At 45.1% G+C, this 21,038-nt stretch overlaps 1 pseudogene; it reads left to right on the top strand.

Annotated features, from left to right (window-relative positions):
• The first annotated feature begins 12,521 nt into the window (after positions 1–12,521).
• On the top strand, positions 12,522–15,407 carry LOC111765883 (zinc finger and SCAN domain-containing protein 4-like; annotated as a pseudogene).
• The last annotated feature ends 5,631 nt before the right edge of the window (positions 15,408–21,038 follow it).

Raw genomic sequence — 21,038 nt, 5'->3', positions numbered from 1 at the left:
ATTGCTCCTGCTACAGGGGGGGTTATGAACTTGACCAACCTCAAGGAGTGTACGGAGGAGGCAATTGTGAGACTCCTCTATCACAGGAGTCAGGATCGCCAGGCTTCACCAAGGTTTTGAGCATGACAGAAGATGTGGCTGTGGCTATGGGGAACCTTCAGAACTTTCTTCCTGTGGGAGCTCTTTTAAAGGAAAAGTATATAAAATTGACAATAGTATTATAGTCTGTAACAGACAATAGGTCTTAGTGTTAGCATTGTAGAGGGACTTAGTTTCTTTCTGTATTTGAAAAAGATATTTATCCCCTTACAGCCTTGAGGAGTTATCACACGATTGTTGTTCTTCTACATTGTCTTCTGGAGTGCCTGATTTATTGAAATTATTGTAAGACCTGTGTATTAGTCAGGGTTCTCTAGGGAAATAGAATCAACAAGGGATATCTGTCAGTAGTATGTGATTATATAAGAGTCTCTTATGCAGCTGCAGGGATGCAAAAGTCCAGGTTCCACAGGTGGGCAAATGAAAGTCCAATGAAAGTTCTTGACGAGTTCTGGGAGATGTTGGCTGTCCAAAGATGAGCTGGGAAATTCTCTCGCAATGATGGAATCACTTACCCTTTTAAGACATTCAACTGATTGGGTTAAGTGTCACTCTTGCTGATGGCAATCTCCCCGATTGATGTAATTATAACCAGCTATCTTTGATTTACCACTGCAGTAAAGTCGACAGTGACTAAAGTCCATAAATGCCCTTGTATTATAGTTAGTCCAGTGCTTGCTTGACCAAACAACTGGGAACAATTACCTGGTTGAGTTGATACAATAGCCTAACCATCACAACCTGTTTTAAAATTCTGTTTTAAAACCAAATTTGTAATATATCATCAATATCATTCAGACAACCTTTTATCTATAGATTGAAAATCACTTCATTTTAACATAATGTTTTGGTATAGAATTGTTTGAAAACCAAAAGATATGTTTTTGTTACTATTTCCTCCATTATCTCATAATTTGTATCCATCTTTTCCTGGTTTACAAATGATGAAAAATGCTTATAAAGTTTATAATAGGTGAATCTTACAAAAAATAAAATGTAGGTGGCCAAAATATATATATATTTTTTATTTTAAAGATTTATTTTACTTATTTCTCTCCCATTGTCTGCTCTGTGTCCATTCACTGTGTTCTTCTGCATCTGCTTCCATTATCAGGCGTCACTGGGAAACTGAGTCTCTTTTTTGTTGTGTCATCTTGCTGTGTCAGCTCTCTGTGTGTGTGGTGCCACTCCTGGTTGGGCTGTGCTTTTTTCATGTGGGGCTGCTCTCCTTGCACGTGGGGTGCCCCTATGTGGGGGTGCCCCTGCATGGCACAGCACTCCTTGCATGCAGCAGTACTGCATGTGGGCCACCTCACTGCACGGGTCAGGAGGTCTTGGGGATTGAACCCTCGCCTCTCCATATGGTAGATGGACAGTCTATCAGTTGAGCCATGTCCACTTTCCTATATATTTTAAAATAAAGTTAACTCCCTTGATTATGTCTTCTCAGGTATGCTAAAGGTACAAGTTTATTCAGTGAAAATTAGAGAGACACAAATCACTGAAGGCAATGCATCACAGTTGTATATACAAGGATTGATGGAAGTGCTGCCTTAATGCGCATTGTTCATTGCAATTTGCACAACTTTTTGCATTGTTAGGAACAACACATTAAACATAGCATGTATCAGTAAAGTACTTATTATATATTAGGTTTGCATTTCCAGACTTTATAGCCCCCTGAACAATTTTAATTCAGAAACTTGAGGAATAATTACTTGTTTTAAACCCTGTTAAAGTAGTCAACATGAAAAGGATATATTATTCTGTGTAAGGCATCTCCTGTATATAATTTTTCCTTAATTAATCCCATTTTGTTTCAATCATTAACCTTACCTGCGTAAGTTGAACTATGAAAAAAAGAAAAAGAAAAAAACTAGTATGAGTGATACAGAACAAAGGATATCTTCTGGCATAACATTTTGGGGATATTAACTTTAGATACTTGAAAATTATACACAGGGCAATATTTCATGGTTAAAGGAAAACACACTCAGAATCCCTAACCAATACTAACAGATTGTAACAGGAGTGAAATCCCAAATCTCAGACCCTGTATAAGGGCAAAGACGGAGTTGGACAGTCATGAAGAGCCCCCCACTGCCCTAAACTTTCCTTTGACGTTGGAAGAAAACACCCAGTTAGGACTGCTCTCTCAGCTAATTGAGCTGGGAAAGTACACTCAGGTGTGAAGCAGGTGTCTTCTTTCCTCCCAGGGAACTAGCTGGTGAAACTGGGTGCTGAAATAATTGAGACCCTAGGATCCAGAAAAGGGTTCTTGAATTCAAACCTGGGCCTCCCAGTCCCAATACTTACCTTCTGTTCCCATCCAGTAGAAAGCATACAGTCACCTAAGCAACCTCACAGCACTGGGGAGTGGGCAGAAGATGTGAGAAATCACCCAGCCTGACAGGGGCAGGAAGGAAACTGGAATTGCAGGAAGGAGAGGGGATGAAGCCAGATGCCCTGCCTGCCTGCTGCCTAGCCCCAGCCCCTGAATTCATGGCAACATCCCTGGTCTCCACGAAAGCCTTGCCTCCCAATGAAAGGAGAATCAAATACAGAAGATGGTGGAAATGTGGCTCAGTGTACCAGTCATCTTAAGAGGTTCAGACGGAGGCAAACTGCCTCTGCTCAAAAAGCTTTTCAGATTGGTGAGCCAAACCAAAGTGATCTTCATCTGGTCGTATTTTTTTTTTCTAGCTGTACCTCAGCCATATTAAGGAGAACATATGGAAGTAACAAATGTAGAAAGACATGAAAGACAAATTATGCCCAGGCTCTGGTACCTAAAAAAAAAAAAAAAAAAAAAAGATGTATTCATCAGAGTAAAAATCATGCTGAAGATACAAACCTTTTTTCAACATTGAGGGTTACTCCCATGTGAGAAAAGTTCAATACTCTAGGATGGAAAGGTGTTCTAAACATAAATTCACTGCAAAAATAGTCTCAAATGATGATGTGCATAATTGAATGGCACATCAAGTGCCCCAACACACAGTCAGGTAATGGGAGAACTTAGGCAGAGTTCCCAATGTGGTAAAGTCAAGCTACCACATCCTCAGGGCAGGCCCAGGAGTTTTGAAGCTGACAAAGCAAGCTCTGTGTCATAGCTGGACTTGGAACTTGGCACCCACCAGACCTGCCCCCTGCTGGGGCAGGGTCTATGGCCTCCTATCAGGGGCCCCAGAGACCTCATCTCTGCAGAAGCCTCTGCCAGGGCAGCCCTCTCCTCAGATGCCTGATGGCTGTGACCTAAAGCCTCGAGTTGCAGGTGTGCATAAAATCTGGATGCACAATCTCAGAGGCCAAAGCCTTCCTGCTTGGGTTGCAGACAAGTCTGGTAAGGAAGACAGTATAAAGCCTGGGTTTGTCCCTGGATCAGAGGGACAGTTTCCAAATTTAGGAAATAAAACTGCATGCCATCCAGAAAGATGGAAAAGTTTTAGAACAGAGAGTGGTGATGGCAGCACACTGAATTGTATATTTGAAAGTGATTAAATGGGAAAATTTATATTGTACATCTGTAACCAAAATAAAAAAAATTTAAACCTAGAACTGTACAACACAAAAAGTCAACCTAATGTAAAAGATGAACTTTAGTTTATAATCACTTGTAATAGTATTGGTTCATGAACTTTAACAAACATACCACGGTAACGCAAAATGCTAATAATAGGGAGGAGGACTTGGTCCAGTGGTTAGGGCATTTGTCTACCACATGGGAGGTCCACAGTTCAAACCCCGGGCCTCCTTGACCCGTGTGGAGCTGGCCCATGGGCAGTGCTGATGTGCGCAAGGAGGGCCCTGCCACGCAGGGGTGTCACCACGTAGGGGAGCCCCACGCGCAAAGACTGCGCCACATAAGGAGAGCCGCCCAGCGTGAAAGAAAGTGCAGCCTGCCAAGGAATGGTGCCGCCCACACGGAGAACTGACACAGCAAGATGACGCAACAAAAAGAAACACAGATTCCCGAGCCGCTGACAACAACAGAAGAGGACAAGGAAGAACACGCAGCAAATAGACACAGAAAGCAGACAGCGGGGGGGAGAGAAATAAATAAATCTTTTAAAAAAATGTTAATAATAGGAAAATCTGTGAGTGTGAGGCCAGGGCTACTCTGTACTTCGTGCATGTAAATCCATACTATGATTGCTCTTTTTAAAAAAATGAGTACACCTTTATTAAAAATACCCTAAGTAGGAAGGAAATTTTTCATAAAGCAGTTAAAAATATACATGATGTTCAGTTAATTTGGGAGATCAGACTTAGCATAAGGATAGCTCCTGTGATTTGGGGATATACTTATACTAAACTACCTGTTGCTAATCTGAAATTCAAATTTAGCTGGGTGGGAGTGGATGTAGCGCAGTCATTGAGCGCTGGCTTCCCATATAACGAGGCCCAGGGTTCAATCCCCGACCCTGCTATCTGGGGGAAAAAAAGGTAATTTAGCTGGGCATCATGCACTTTACCTGGCAACCTTAATGGGAGATGATTTAATCTAAGGCTTACTGGGAACTGAGCTGCAGAAACGGAACAGGAAGGTCAGTGGGGGAGGGAAGAAAACAGGGCAACGCCCCTGGGGTCTGCCCTGAAATAACCCTCTCCCTTCCCCGACCAACGCCCCTGGGGTCTGCCCTGAAATAACCCTCTCCCTTCCGCGACCAATGCCGACCTTGCCCTGGGCCCAGGAGAGCCTTGGACCCCCACGAGCTCTACCAGGGTCTTCCGTCCAGGCTCCCCTGGCTTTCTTTGAGGATGGCTCCTTGTTTGCCCCCTCCCCTGCTCTAGTGTTCTCCCTGGTGGCCCCACAGTGCCCGGCATCTGGACACCCGGCACCTCTGCCCGCCGGTCCCCTGCGCGCCGACCTCCCTGCCTGATCCCGGAACCGCCGAGAGCTCTGCAGCCTGAGGACCCCGGCACAGGCCCGCCCCGCCGGCCGCGCGGCACCCAGGGTCCCGCCAGGCCACGTGCTGGGCAGAGCAGGCCCAGGCCCGGCAGGGGGAGGCCGCGCGCGGGCAGGCAGGGCGTTCCCGCTCCCTCGCGGGGAGCCCAGCTCAGCGTCCAGCGTCCCGACCAAGGAGAGGCGCAGCGCCAGGGCGCGTGTCTCCAGCAGCCGCGGGCAGGGGGTGCCCGCCGGGGCGCCAGGAGGGCCTCCTGGTCAGCCTGACAGGCCCCCGGGCCTCCGCAGCCCTGCAGGGGGTGTGGGGCTGGAAGGCAGGGGCGCCCCCCGGCGAGCGCGGCTGAATTCAGCCTTTCTCTCTGCTCCCCTCCCCGCAGCCCCGGGCGCTCGCCCAGGCGCGGCTGGGCAGGCTTCATTCCCAGTTGCCCGACTCGGTTTCCCTCTCGCTTGTCGTCTTTCCACGGTCACGCTGGGGCACGGCCAGCGGCCCTTTGGGGAGTCACCGTCTCCCCACCACCCTGAGTCGCCGAGAGGGGTCTTCTCCAGCAATCCCTCAGCGGCACATCTCCCCTCCGCATCGCGCCTCGTCGTCTTAGGCCTTCCCTTCCACCTGGAACCCTCGTTTCCACGTGACACATCCTGCGTGGCATGCGCCAGGCTCTGCCGCTGTTAACTGCTGGGGCCACGACGGGGAGCAGAAAGAAGACGAAACACCCGGCCCGAGCTGGGGGTGAGGGGCGGGGACGACCAGGCACAAGGCAAGCAGAATGTGAGCTCAGGGCGGAAAGGGGAAAGGGGAAGCTCAAGCCGGGAGGCCGCGTGGGGGCCGCAGGGGTCGTGGGGCGGCGCCCAAAGTGTGCTAAGAGCTTCCGGGGCAGCTCTGGTGAGCAGCTGCTTGAGTAAAGGCCTGGCGGGACGAGGCTAGCCACCGTGACTGGGGAGAACGACTGCGTAGACGGAGGGTGGGATCAAGTCCCCGCGTGGGTGAGACTGCTGGATTCTGGGCAGCAGCCTGGGCGAGCGCGCCTGGGGCGCAGCGAGGCGGGGGCTGAGCAGGAGCCAAGGCGGCCAGGCCGGGCCAGCTCAGCAGGGGCTGCAGTCAGCCTGGCCTGAACTCCAAGTCCTGCTGCCCAGAGAGGCTCTGCCGGGCCCCTCCCCCGCCCATCCCCCTCTTCTGCCCACCCACTCCCCCCCACCCACCGTCCCTTTCTCCAGTCCAGGCACCTGCAGATGCAGAGAGTAAGAGCCTAGAACCCTGCACTTTACAAAGACCTGTGTGTGTTCACTCTAATGACGGAATGTGGAGAAGTAGGAGCCTGTGACCACCCCCACCCGAGAGGAAAATTCCACAGCCCCCTAACCGCATATATCTCGCTTCTGTAACAAGGTTGCTCGGCTGTAAAACCTTATCTCAGCGCCCCCTCCTGTAGAAAGTCTCACCAGCCCCTGCCAAAAGACCAACCTGACCCAGACCCTTGTAAACAACAAGAACTCTCCAACTGCTCGTCTTCCCTGATAAAATTCCCAGCATTTAATTAACCGCAAACATCTGCTTCTGTACGTGCTTGCTTGCTGAGCTATTGCCCCACCCCCCGCCCTGAACCTAAAGGCCTATATAAACAACCCGCCCCCCCACCCCCCACCCCCCTCACCCCCCCACCCCCCCCCCACCCGTACCCCGGGGCTGCTCTCTCTTCTGCGTAGGATGAGGCAGTCACCCTGCAGCTAATAAAGCTCTCAGTTGGAACTTTATTCAGAGTCTGAGTCTGGTCGATATGGCTGGTCTGTAACAGGAAAGAGGCCCAGCGTTTTGTATGGCTTTGTTTTCTTGTCCCTGACATGTCTCTAGTAATTTGCTTTGTTGCGTTTTGTGAAAATGTGACTCCATGACAGACTGTGGGGTAGAGGGGCTTCACCAGCGGCACTTGGCGCAGCTGTGGGAACCCTGAAACCCCTGCAGAACTCCCAGCAGGGAGATGTAAGTGAGAAGAGGGTCCCTCTGGCACTTGCTTCGAGACTAGAATGAAGACTTGCAGGAGCAGAGGGGGGCCAATTAGGAATTCACCTCAGCAATCCAGGGAGCGATGGGAGTGCACCATGGAGTTCGAAAGTCCTAACTCGCCACAGTGAGTCTGGAAGCAGAAATGCTGCCCTTCCCACAACCTCTGCCTGGTGCCTTTCCTCCCACTGCCCGGCCAGCCAGGTGCTGGTGACCAGCCCTCACCCCACTTAATGCCTTCCTCCCTTAGGCCATCGGCGGTCATGTGCTTTTTCACCATGACATAAGCACTTTTCTCCCCTCCCCTCTGAAACTGTCCTCGCCCAGCCCCTGGATCTCTTGCGGGTACAGGAAACCCCTCCTCTGGGGTCCTGGGGGCCCCTCTGCCTCACCAGCCTGGGATTAGCACAGGAAGAGAAATCCCATCAGCCTGGTTCTCTGCTACACCAGCAATCCGTAAAATTGGAAATTTAAAGTTAAACTTTGAGCATGTCTGAATAAGACTCATTTTTGGCAAAACGTGTCCGGAATTCATGAGACTCACGGTCTTCTTCCTACCTCCACTTGATGCCAAGACTGTAGCTCTTCACTGCAGACATAGTGATGTGCTTGGTTGTGAGTTAATGCCCCATGCCTGAGGGCGTGGGACAACACAGGGCTGGAGACCTGAAAATTTTGATTGACTTCACTGACTCAATCAACAGGCAAGTTTCATCCAATCACATCTTTAAATACATAATTAAATCACAGGTCCTATAAAAGGGAGGAACGCTAGGATAGCAAATGAGATGAACCCAGTGCAGCAAGAGTCACACATCAGCTCAGTGTTCAGCCCAGGACTACCCAGTTTGAAGGTTCAGCCAGGAAAAGGTGAGTTTCCAGAACGAAAGGAAAATTTTCTGTTTTGTGTGTGTGAGTGTGCAAGCTACTGGGAGAAAATTCCTGGGTACAAGATATAGAGGTCTGTCAGGCATAGGAGTTGCTGTATTGTGACAATTGCTCTGGTCCCAAATTGCTTGATATTATGGACTCTGTGTAACCGAGACCAGCTTAACTGACAGAGACTTTGCTGGGAAAGTTCCTTGGCACTAAAATTTAAAAGGTGAGTAGAAGCTATTTACCAGATGCCTTGCCAGATCTTACCATGTACCAGCAACTGCTCTGTTTCCCTATGTTAACTCATTTGGCCCCAGGACAACTCTGGAAGGTGAGTGTCCTTAAAGTCCCCATGACACAGATGGGGACCTGATGGGTCACGGCCTAGGGCCATACAGCTGGTAAATGCAGACCCCAGACTGGAACCCGGGTGGTCTCTGGTTTTGAGTTGCAAGGTCATACCCACAGTGCTCTGCAGCTTTGCCTGTGTGGGATTGAGGATGTCTGCAAGTTACAGTATGGAGATCCAAGAGGAGAGAACAGACCTGTGGGCACTAGAGATGATGGAGCGGACATGGGTTCTCCAGGAGAGGAACAGAGGCCACTGTCCCTGGACTTAGAGACCAGCCACAACCAGCCAGAGACTAGAGACCAGCCACAACCAGCCAGAGGGCTGAGAGCATGCCTAGGCAATGCCTTTGAGAGTGTGTGGCCTGAGCCGGGTAGCGTTTCAGAAAGTCGTTGAAAGCTCTGTCAGAAATGGATTAGGGAAAGCTAAGAATGTTTTCTCCTCTTGTTTTCCAGGTTCATCTCTGCCTGCTTCATTGATGTGATTTGGAAGGTTAAGCTGATCATACAGCCAGGTGAGGATGACAGAAAATGTGAAATAGCATCAACTAACAGCACCCATTAGGTTTCTGTGCCCCTGTGTTACTCACACCCAACATGTGCACTTTCTGATTTTTCATATGAAATGTGCTTTTTTTTTAAAAAAAACCAAATCCTTGAAATGGTAACCATATGTAAAATGCACAAAGGACTTAAAACAGAGCAAGGATATAGAAAAGGGATTAAATCTTTTATCCATTTTATCTTCCAAACCCCATGCTTCTAACTGCCCAGGTAACATGTTTTGCAATCAGAAAGCAATATTGAGCAATGCGAAGTCATGTTATCTCTACTAGTGTTGTAGAAGTTGAGAGAGGTTCAAGTATTTGCGTATAGAAAGGTCAGGACTCAGGAATGATTTTGAGAAGGAAAAATGATTTATTGACAGCCGACCGGACTCAGGGAGCTTTCTGTTTCAAACCCAGGCCTCGAACAAGATTTTCAAGTTCCTTTTATTCGGTGTGGGGAGTCACATGGTGCTTTTATCAAAGAAAACTACTTTATTAATTAAGTGTTTGCCTGAGTACCAGCTAGGTTTTGAATTAACGTATTGCCCACATTTCAGGTGACCTTGAATTAGCTTGCCCACATTCCATCTGGATGCAACTTTGAATACACATTCAGTCTTACATCCTTTCTGAACATTCAAACCCCTATCACTTAACTGGATTTCTAGAGACTAGGCACACTTGGATACAGAATTAGATGATTTTGAATTTATGCACAGGCTATATTATATTTCCCATTCAAGGCCAAGTCCAAGTTCCCTTAAGCTTCAGCATCACCACCATCAGAGTTTCCCAGGACTGACTGGTATGTATATAGAGCTTGCATTGCTAAATTGCCTCCCAGGACTGGAGTCATCGCCATGGTCACCAAGGGCAGGACTGTAGCCTTTCACTGTTAGCCCACATCACTAGATCCCACACTCCAGTGTGAAAGGACAGGGATTAGAAACCCACAGATAAACATGAAATCGTCACTTTGATAAGAGGCGTGAAGGAGAGACAATTGTTCACAAGTGAGGGTGACTTGATGGGGGTGGGGTGTGCAGGACGATGATGATGCAGTTTCCTAAGGAAAGTGTCTTTGGACTGACATCGTAGGCATAGCTGGCGGTGACGACGCTGGTGTCTGCCTCTCCGCCAAGGAAGGGATCAATTACACGAATGCTGCGATATCTCTTCTATTTCACTCACCTCGGTCTCTACTTTTTCTGAACTATGGTTTTTAAATAATTACTGAGATTACATATTTATACCAAATCATGACTATCCTCAATTACGTCAAGTCTATTTACAATTTAAGACCCCATTTACATTTTAATTGAGCATTTTTATTGAGGTCTAGTGGACATACAAAAAACTGCAAATATCAGAATTATATTGATTGGTGATAAGATTGGTATGCTTTTGACTTAACCTAAATAGGAGTAAACAAAAAGTATTTTTTGGTCTCTGGATTCTTTCTTTTAAACATTATACTTAGGTATTAATCCATGTTATTTCCTGAAGCAATTGTTCAATCGTTTTCATTGCTGTTGAATATTCTTCTTTGTGAATAAATCACAGTATATCTTTTCTAATTGGGCACTTAGACAGTTTGTAATTTGGGACTATTGCTAATTATGATTAGTAGTATTTTAATAAACATAATGATACATTATGATTAATAAACATTCTTGTATACGTTTTTGATGCACATAAACACATTGTTTTTCTGCTGAGTATATGCCAAGGAGTAAATTTTCTGGGTCACGGACATACATAAGTGTAGCCTGGTACCAACCACACTATTTCCGAAGTGATCACCCACCAGCAGTGACTGAGAAATCCAGCAGTGACAGTGACTTGAGAAATCCAGGTCCTCCAATCCATGCCTTCACTTGGCATCATTGGTCTATTTGATTTTAGTCATTCTGTTTTGTAGCATCTCATTGTGGTTTTACTTCTCATGTCTGAGGTTATGAATGCATTTGATCCTCCTTCATTTGTTTATTAGCCATTGAAGTACTCACTTTTGATCAATTTTCTTGACTATTTTTCTTTTGGACTGTAAGTATTCTTTGGGGTTTTGCTTGCTTTACTTTTGAGCCAACTACTTCTTGGTTTGAAGTTCTTTATAAAGGTATTTTTGGATATTTACTGCAAATATCTTCCCCCAGTATGTACTTTACATATTCAATATTTTAATAATTTCATTTGATGAACAAAATTTCACATTTTAAGTAGTTCCCTTTATGCTGAGGGTTTCTTGTAGTCAGGTTGAAGATATCTTTTCTTACTACAAAGTCTTAAGTATATTCTGCCAGGTGGTCTTCTGGAAGTTTACTGTTTTACATTTCATATATTTTTTTCTAGAATCCATCCACAATTGTTTTCCTTTAAATGATGTAAGGTAGGAGTCATTGTATGCCCTATGTGGGTATTATTGAAGGGAAGAAAAATCCTTCACACACAACAAATCAAGTGACTATAGATGTTAATCTATGAAGGGATACTATTTCTATCTTTGTGCCACTATCACACTGCCACGAGTAGTGTGGTCTTATTATCAGATGATGTTATCTGGTTTTGTAAATCCTCCTAATTAATTCTTCTCCATAATTAGCTCAGCAATTTTTGGCCCTTTGAATGAAAAATCTTAGAATACATTTGTCAATTTACCCACACAAGCACACACTTATACACACAAACTTATTGGGTTTTCCTTGGAATTACATTGACTTTAAAAGTCAAATTGGCGATGACTGATATTTTGTTCATATTGAATCATGCAAACTAAGAACATGGCTTATCCTTCCATATATTTAAGATTTCATTTTCCTTCAATTTTCTAGTTATCACCATAGAGGTACTGCACATTTTTCATTAGATTTCTTCATGGATATTTGATATTTAATGCTACTATAAGTGGCAAAGCTTTTTCTTTTTACTTTGATATTTAGTTCTTGTGGCTTGTAGAATCATTTGATTTTGTATATTAATCTTTTAAAATTATGTAATATAATATTTTAGATTTTTTTCAAATGCAGTCATGACACTTATAAATTATGGCATTATATATATATATATATATATATATATATATATATATATATTTTACCTTAGCTCACTGTTCAGAAACCAATCCAATACTGCATAGAGATGATAATGGACATAAACCTCTTAATCTTTGAAGAATAATTTTAAAATATAGTTAATTTTGAAATACTGTCACATTAAGGAAGTTCCCTTCTATTCCTAGATAACATGCTCTTTGTTGTGAATGGATACTAGCTTTTATGAAACACTTTAATGTATCTTCTGAGATGATGAAAACATGCTTTTCTACATTCTGCTAATGTGGTAAATTATATCAATTTTAAAAATTTCATCCCCACCTTGCATTTAGAAAATAAACCCCAACTGATCTTGATGTATTATTCTCATATGTGACTACACTTGATTTGAAAATATTTTGCATAGAATTTTTACATTTATATTTATGAGAGATACTGGCTTATAGTGTCCCTTTATTTAATGTACTTGTCAGGCTTCATTAACAGGTAGGTGATGACCTCATATCTAAATAAGGTAGGGAGTGGTACTTACTCTGTGCTCTGGGAGTGTTTGCATAAGATTCAGGTGTTTTTTTTTTTTTTGGTAAATGTCTGGTATAATTCACCTGTGAGCCATCTAGACCTGCGTTTTTGGGCTTTGATGTGTTTTTTGATTATAACAGTGTTGTAACCAATTCCCTAGGTCTACTATTTCTAGCATGCTGATTTTAAGCACCCCGACTTGTTGAAGCAGATCTCAAGTCAACAGAGACTGAATCCTCAAGGCTGAGTCTCTGAGAAACCTTGCTAAGCATGGCTTTAGATCTCAGGACGTCCTTTCAACGTGAGCCATCCAGGAATGATCGTGGATCAGAAAATATAGAGTTTGAACCCACCCAAAGATCTGGTATCCAGAAGGGAGAGGAGATCTTTGATTTCCAGATCACTTGGCTTAGCTCATTTCAAAATGATAATTCATGCGTGAGGAAGGAAGTGCAAAGACTCCATAAATTTTTCCACTTGTGGCTGCAGCCTGAAAAACACACCAAGGATGAAATCATTTCTCAGTTGGTCCTGGAACAGTTTATGCTGAATGGACACAGCAGAAACAGGGTCTCTTTGAAGAAGAAATGGGATTCAAGTGGAAGAAACCTGGATAGATTCATGGAAGACGTGACTGATGACTGCATGAATCCGCCCGGCTTTGTGAGTAGGGATCCTGACATCTGCGTTTGAAGTGGGGGGCGGCTAGGGAAGAAGTACTGTCAGGTGGAGTTTCCTGGAATATACTGTAGACCCAATTATTGGTCAAATCACACCCTCCCACCACTCTTCATCACTGAAGAGAATCATCACCATACTAAGTTGGCTTGAATGAAGCAAAATGGTTTATATGTGTTTATCCCATGGAACTGATTGAAGAAGCCAAGCATATTGGGTAATCGATTTAATACTTAAAATTGTACCAACAAGAATATAGAACATTATTAAACTATTCTGAATATGTGTAAACAAAGGTTCAGACAAATTAGTTAATGTGATCAAGGGCACAGATGAGAGACTAGCAGGTTGCTCCACCAAAACCTTTTTAATTTTCTTCTATTTTTTAAATTGGTTTTTTGCTTGTTTTTATTTTTTAATTTTTATCTTTTTTCCCCCCTCCCAAACATTAACCTAGAGATTCAGAAGACAGAACAGATAAAGTATCTGCATTAGTGGAAGAATATAGGATGAAGGATAGAGCAAGTATTTACTGAGCACCTACTACATGCTAACAGTTGCAGGACTTCTATTTATTTATTTATTTATAAAGATTTATTTATTTATTTAAACCCCCCCCCCTTGTCTGTTCTCGGTGTCTATTTGCTGCATCCTGTTTCTTTGTCCGCTTCTGTTGTCATCAGCAGCACGGGAAGTGTGGGCGGTGCCATTCCTGGGCAGGCTGCACTTTCTTTTCAGGCTGGATGGCTCTCCTCACGGGTGCACTCCTTGTGCGTGGAGCTTCCCTACGCAGGGGACACCCTTGCGTGGCACGGCACTCCTTGCGCGCATCAGCATTGCGCATGGGCCAGCTCCACACGGGGCAAGGAGGCCCGGGGTTTGAACCGCGGACCTCCCATGTGGTAGACGGACACCACCCTAACCACTGGGCCAAGTCCGTTTCCCCTTCTATTTAGATTAACAAAAAGAACGAGGGGGATATAAAGGAATGAGTGAGTCATGCATAAACGTGATAGTTTCAGAATGAAATAGGCATCATGGGGGAAATAAATCGATTTGTCTGTGAGAATATTCAAGGGGGAAATTTTAGCTGGTGAGGGAGGGAAGGAGGACTCTTTGAGAAATGGTTTGTTTGTTTTTTTAATCAGAAAAGACATACTGAAGAAGCAGTTACCATGACCTGTAATGCCAGCAGAGATAATGGCAGGATATGGAGGTGTGGGAGCGCATAGGAGGGAGACCTCAAAGAGCCTGATGAAGGAAGGTTTCTTATGCTGCACAATGGCTTCTGTCACACAACAGATCTAAATATTACAGTGATCATTTGTATTTACAGGTCCATGTTCACATGCGGGGACAGGAAGCCCTCTTCTCTGAGAATATGTCCTTAAGAGAAGTAATTATTCAGCTCAAGGGACAGTCATTAGCAGGAAGCTCAACAGGACAGAGCAGGAGGATGCCATGCTGGTATGCCCAAGATACTCCCCTGCAAACAGAACAAGGTAAGTGAGGGAACCCAGTCAACAGATGGTTATACTGTGTGGATCCCTACCGGGATACGATTTCATTGATTCATCCCTTTATTTTCACAGAAGATGAACTAAAAGAAGGTGACCCAAATATTTCCGGGAAAATTACTCAAGAAATTGACAATATTATGAGTCAAAGCAATCAAGTACCTTCCCCAATTATCACTCAGGAAGAGAACTGCAGTAAGTCTGAAGAGGGAGCTATTTCTTGGGAGAACTCCAGAAGAACAGAGCTTGGCTCACCCAAATCCCAGGAAGGATCCCTAGAAAGACTCTTATCAAGATGTCCCTATGGAAGTGGAACCATGGTTTCTCCCCAGGCCCGACCAGGCCACACCGGAGCCTATCCCTACCCACCAGAGCAATGATGGAACATCCAGATGTGGGATACACCAAGAAAGAGTCCACAGTCCCCCAAAATCATACAAATGTGAGGACTGTTCCAGGATCTTTAGGTTTCCCTCTCAGCTAGAAGCCCACCAGAGAAGACACAGGAATGAGAGACCATTTGTTTGCACCGAGTGTCACAAACGTTTCTTCCAGACATCAGACCTCCATGTGCACCAGAAGATTCACATTGCAGAGAAGCCCTTCAGGTGCAACTCATGAAAGATCCTTCAGCTAAAAACCAACTTGCTAGCTCATGAGAGGATCCACTCTGGAGATATGCCCTACGCGTGTTCCCTTTGCAAAGAAAGCTACTGCCAGACATCCACATTCCACCACCATGTGCAGACCCACCAGAAAATTATTCTCTAAAGTGATTTTGCCACCCCCAGAAGCTTCCTCAGCTACTGCCCTGACAAAAGACATATAAAGATAGATATGTGTACGCATATTTATGCATACATAAATATTTCCATAGTTTTTAATGTAACATATGATTCCATTACTAATTATGCTTGTACTTAATGTTTCATTCCCCTAGTGTGTAAATTCCAGGAGGCAGGTCATCTGACATTTTCTTCACATATCCTTCATGGTGCCCAGACAAGTGGTTGATGTCTAATCCATAAATATCTGGAATAAACGAATGAATCCACAATAGTGTTTTAGTCCTAAAAATTCAGAAACACCTCCTCCCAGAGAAGACGTTGAGTGTGCCTGTGTACATAAAGCTCACAGTCATCCTCCCAGGATTTGCCTGTTAGCTCCGTGTCCTCTCTAGACTCCTGTGAATCCTGTTGCAGCCACAGGCACCCTAAAAATGGGAAGACCAGGAGGGATGTCTGGAAGCAGGCCTGAGCTGATGAAGGGGAATCTATATTTAGATAAGGTTATGATTTAATTCAAAAAAAATTCACGACATATTAATAGGTAAATGGGAGCTAAATATGATTAGAGACTGAACTGTGTAGAATACAATTGCACTAACAAAAATACCGCAAAAGCCATTAATTTTATCCAAACACCAGCGTCAGGAGGAAAGGCCTATTTCCTAAACTGGCTTGTGAGGGCAATTTGGGGGGAATGACGAGATTGAGTACAGAGCCGAGGCAATGGCATGCATCCTGGTAGGGTATTTGAAGTATGTAAATGTGCTGGTTTCCGCTAGGAATGTTGGGGCTCAATTCCCCAGGGATCCAGGAGGTGTCATGTAGAGTCTGTTCAAATCCCGGGAGGGGAGCACTTCAGTCACGAGCAGAGCCCTGTGGGATGCTCCACTGTGTGCACAAGCCCGTCTAGCTTCTTTCCTGGACTCTCCAAGCGATTGCTATTTTGAGGATCCTCAAACACGCTGCATGGTACACATGAGGGAAACCTTCTCTTTGGAAAGGCTCTATTGTGGGAACAATCTTTTCCAAGGTATGCAAAGTGAATTTCTTGCCTCTACTCAGCTTCTCATCTCAGAGATTATACCCAAAATTCAGGGATGCAAAGATTCCCAAGTGAGCTGTCCTGTATATAAGTCTTCGTACCTGTGTTGTCACAGGAACGAGGGTTACCTTTCCAGGAGTGATTCTCCAGGACTCTTTTCACCTTGAGCACTTGCCTCCTGAGACTTCAGAGGACCGGGGGTCCTACAGCCCAGCTCTCTCTGGCTCGCCGACTTCCTATTTTCCCGCCCTCCTCTCTCTTTGTCACCACTTCCGGGATGTAAAGAACTTGACTTAGCGCAGGTAAAAAATCTAGGGGTGTGAAGGGTAGAAATCAGGCCTCTTGGGACCTGCAGTCCCGCCCGCGGTGCGCGGTGCTCTCTGGGAGCAGGAGACCGTAGCGCGCCCTGCGCAGGCGCAGGCGGAGCTTCTCGGTGCGCTTGCGCGGGTCCTGGGCAGTGGGGTGAGCCGCCTAGTGGCCGACCTGAGTTCTGCTGCACGGGGCGGGGGGCGCGGGACTGCAGAACCCGCACCCTGGGCTGCGCTCGCCAGGAAACTTCAAGTGTCCACTAAAATGGATCTGTCCCTTCTTGCTGGGTCTCTGTCTGATTAGCTTTACACCCCCATTTTCCCTTGGCAGAGTAGTTATGTTACACGTGGAGTGCTATCACCAGTGCTATCCACCGATGTCCATCACTGTGTCTTAAGTCACAGGCTTGTCTTGTTCAAACTTCCTAGTGGAGGGGAGATGCAACTTTTGTGTGGAAGGGCTCACATTCTTTGCTAACTTACGACGGTGAGCCGAATCATGAAAAGACCAGATGTAAACATGAAAATTGTAATAGAGGTCAGTTCTGGTTGGTCACTTGGACTCACATTTCCTGAGATGTCAGTAGAAATAAAATTAATTTTCCTCATCTTTAGGGGCGGGAGCAGAAGAATGTCTGATGTTCACTGGAATGTGAGATTCTGGGGACAGGGAGCTCTTCTATCCTCCTTTCCCACCAGGATCTACAAGCCTAAAGCCTGTAGGAATGAATGAGAGATTTCTCTTTAGTCCTGGCCCTGATATTCTCAGAATCAGGAAGAGTACTAACAAAAAACCATGTCCCCTCAGCCGGCCTACCTTCTCCTCCCACAGTGTGAGGTACACCTAGGGTACAACTTTGGTCCTCTATACCTTTACTTTCAGCCCTCAATTGATGTACCCCGGGAAGAGGCCTGTTTCCTGGGACATTTGATCTTACATGTCAGTGTTCCCAGATGCCCAGAGCACAATAAGAAAAAGGAGACAGTTTTCATGAGGGCAAGGTCCACTGGTCTAACAGGTAGCTACTTGTTAGAGGTTTCTCCTTACAAAGTTTATAATGATTAACTGATCACAAATTTTACAGTGGTTAACAAACAGTGGCTTGCATCCCTGTGACATAGAACAGGCGCCCATCCAGAGCCTATGTGTCCAGACACAATTTGTTTCCTCACACTAACAGACAAAAGAGCCATATGACCCTACCAACCCCTCCTGCATCCCTAGAATTCACTACCCCAGCCCACCACCTCCAGCCATCTCTATTGGTCCTCAGGTGTTACCCAAGTCCCAACCCCTCCCACTGACTAGCATGTTCCCACCTATAGATGTACTGTATAAATTCATGACCACCTCTGCCAGAGGCAGGCTGAAGTCTTTCTTCAGACCCTCTCCATTGGGAGAGCTTGCCAATAAACTTTCTGCCTGCTGTGTCAGTCTCCGCATCCCAGTGAGCACCATTTTTTTCCTAATATTTGGTGCCAGAACCTCAGACTGGGATCACATTTAGACTGATTAATTGGTGAAGAATCTCCACCTGCTGCTGCTGCAAACCCATCCAATGCTGAATGCTGAATCATAGCTGGTGACCAGGAATTTCTCCACTGGAGGATCCTGCTCTCTCTTCCTTTTCCATTGCCCAGAACAACCCACTGAAAAATCCTAGTGCTAGGTCAGTGGTCCACACTGTCCCCAAGGGCCATGGCAGGTGGGGGCCTGTGTCCTTGTCAGAAGAAACCCCTTGGCTCTGAAGATGTTTGGCCAAAGAACAATTTCCTGTTTCCTTGGAGATATCTGACTATTCTGAGATACATTGCTCACTCAGACTCTGACCTGTTCTTTCCTTTATAGAAATCCTTAGTCTCGTCCAAGCCACCTAAAATGGGCAATTCAATTTCAGCCCCCCACCATGCCTCTAGGCTGTCTCCTTCATAACCTTAAACTCTGTACTCAGACAGAAACATCAGACCTAAAAAACTCATTTTCTATTCAACTTCTGTGTGACTGAATAATGAAAGTCAATGGCCAGAACACAGCACTTTCAATTTCCAAATTCTCCAAAACTTAAAAAACTACATCCAGTTCAGTGGCGAGTAATCTGAGGTTCCTTACATTCAGACTTTCCTTTTCCTTTTTTTCTGCCGGCAATCCCAGTGAGCAAACCTATCCTCTGTCTGCCAACCCAGTTCTTCCTACCAAATTCTTCTTTTACACCAGAAAACACCTCAAAAACTTTCATCTCCCTCTAGCCCACCTCCCAAATCTTCTGAAAATCTCAACTTTGATCCGACAAGCCAAGCTCCTCCTGCACTCCCTCCCTATGTGCCTCCAACTTTGTCTCCATCCTCATCCTTGCTGCCACCTTCCACCCCTCAGCCCTTTGCTGTGCCCTTTTCTGCCCCTCCTTTCTCCACTCCTCATATTCATTCATGAGGACTGTGTCCTCCCCCCCTCCCCCACCATCCATCTCCACCTCTGGAAATACAAAAGTTATCCCCTCGCCACCTCCCAATTCTACACAAACATCAACACTCCTCTTAACTCTCAGAAAAATAGCAGAAGCTGAAAGAATAGTTAAAGTACAGATTCCCATCTCTCTCTCAGATTTAAGTCTGATAAAAAGCCAGTTAGGCTCATTCTCTGAAAATCCCACCACATACATCAAAGAATTCCAACACCTCACCCACTCTCATAATCACACATATCAGAACACATACAGTAACCTTACCTCTTCAGCTACACCTGAAGAAAAGCCACATTTGAATGGCTGCTACTACTTTCACAGATTCCATGCACACTCAACACCCCAATGAATGCCCATCAAGCCCCACTGCAGTTCCAACAATTAATCCACCCTTGAACTATCAGCCAAGATCTGGTGACCTTCCGCACATGGTCCATTTCTTACCTGAATAATAGAAGGCATGAAAAATGCTGCCATTATGGCAGTTAATTTTGATAATATTAAATAGGTTTCACAAAGACTTGATGAAAATCCAGCTGCTTTTATTGATAGATTAACTGAATCCCTCTTTAAATATGCCAATTTAAATCCTGACCTGGACTCTCATCAGCTATACCTACACATCCACTTTATCACACAATCTTATCCAGACATTAGAAGAAGTAACAAAGATTAGAAGATAGCCCTGAAACCCTGCCATAACCCACTGAAGGGACTGGGGGAGAATATAAACTAAAATATAAACTATAATCCATGTTTCATAACAATGCTCCAAAATGTATTCATAAATGCACTGAATGCACCACACTAATGAAAGAAGTTGTCAATGTGGGATGAGTCGGGGGGTGAGGGGAGTGGGGTATATGGGAACCTCTTATAATTTTTAATGTAACATTTTGTGTGATTTTTGTATCTTTAAAAAAAAATTAAAAAAATTAAAAAAAATAGATTGACCGAGTTCCTCCTTAAATATGCCAATTTAAATCCTGAGTCAGGGAAGCAGACTTGGCCCAGTGGTTAGGGCATCCATCTACCACATGTGGGGTCCACGGTTCAAACCCTGGGCCTCCTTGACCCATGTAGAGCTGGCCCACGCACAGTGCCAATGCACGCAAGGATTGCCCTGCCATGCAGGTGTGTCCCCGTGTAGGGGAGCCCCACACTCAAGGAGTGTGCCCCATAAGGAGAGCCGCCCAACACGAAAGAAAGTGTAGCCTGCCCAGGAATGGTGCCGCTCACATGGAGAGCTGATGCAGCAAGATGACGCAACAAAAAGAAACACAGATTCCCATGCAGCTGACAACAACAGAAGCGAACAAAGAAGAACATGCAGCAAATGGACACAGAGAACAGACAACTGGGGTGGAGGCGGGGAAGGGGAGAGAAATAAGTAAAAAAATACATAAATAAATCTTTAAAAAAAAAATCCTGAGTCAGACTCTGGTCAACTATAGCTTCACACACACTTCATCACACAATCCTATCCAGACATTAGAAAAAGTAGCAGAGATTAGAAGATGGCCCTCAAACCCCTCACAAAAAACTGATTAAAACAGCTTTTGAAGTTCTTAACAATAGACAAGAGCAAGTTGACTTAGAAAACACAAACCAGATCAGGCTAAAGCCTCCCTCTTATCTGCTCCCCTCAGGTCCAATTCTTGGAAAACTAACCCCTCTTCTTTTCTTTGGCCACCTCAGGAACCCTGTTTTAAGTGCAGAAAGGAAGAGCATTGGGTGTGCTCCTGCCTGGATCCCAGAACTCCACCAGGGACTGGCCTGGTATGTTGTCATTGGAAGCCAGACTGTCCTGAAAATGCTGTTTCCAGTAAAGTTCCTCTAGCACACCCTACCAACCCAGAGCCAAGATCCTCCTTTCCAGACCTACTCAAATT

Source organism: Dasypus novemcinctus, chromosome 18 (assembly GCF_030445035.2).
Source record: "Dasypus novemcinctus isolate mDasNov1 chromosome 18, mDasNov1.1.hap2, whole genome shotgun sequence".
NCBI classification, from domain to species: Eukaryota; Metazoa; Chordata; class Mammalia; order Cingulata; family Dasypodidae; genus Dasypus; species Dasypus novemcinctus.
Note: the sequence above shows the minus strand (reverse complement) of the source record. Positions and strands in the feature narration are given on the sequence as shown.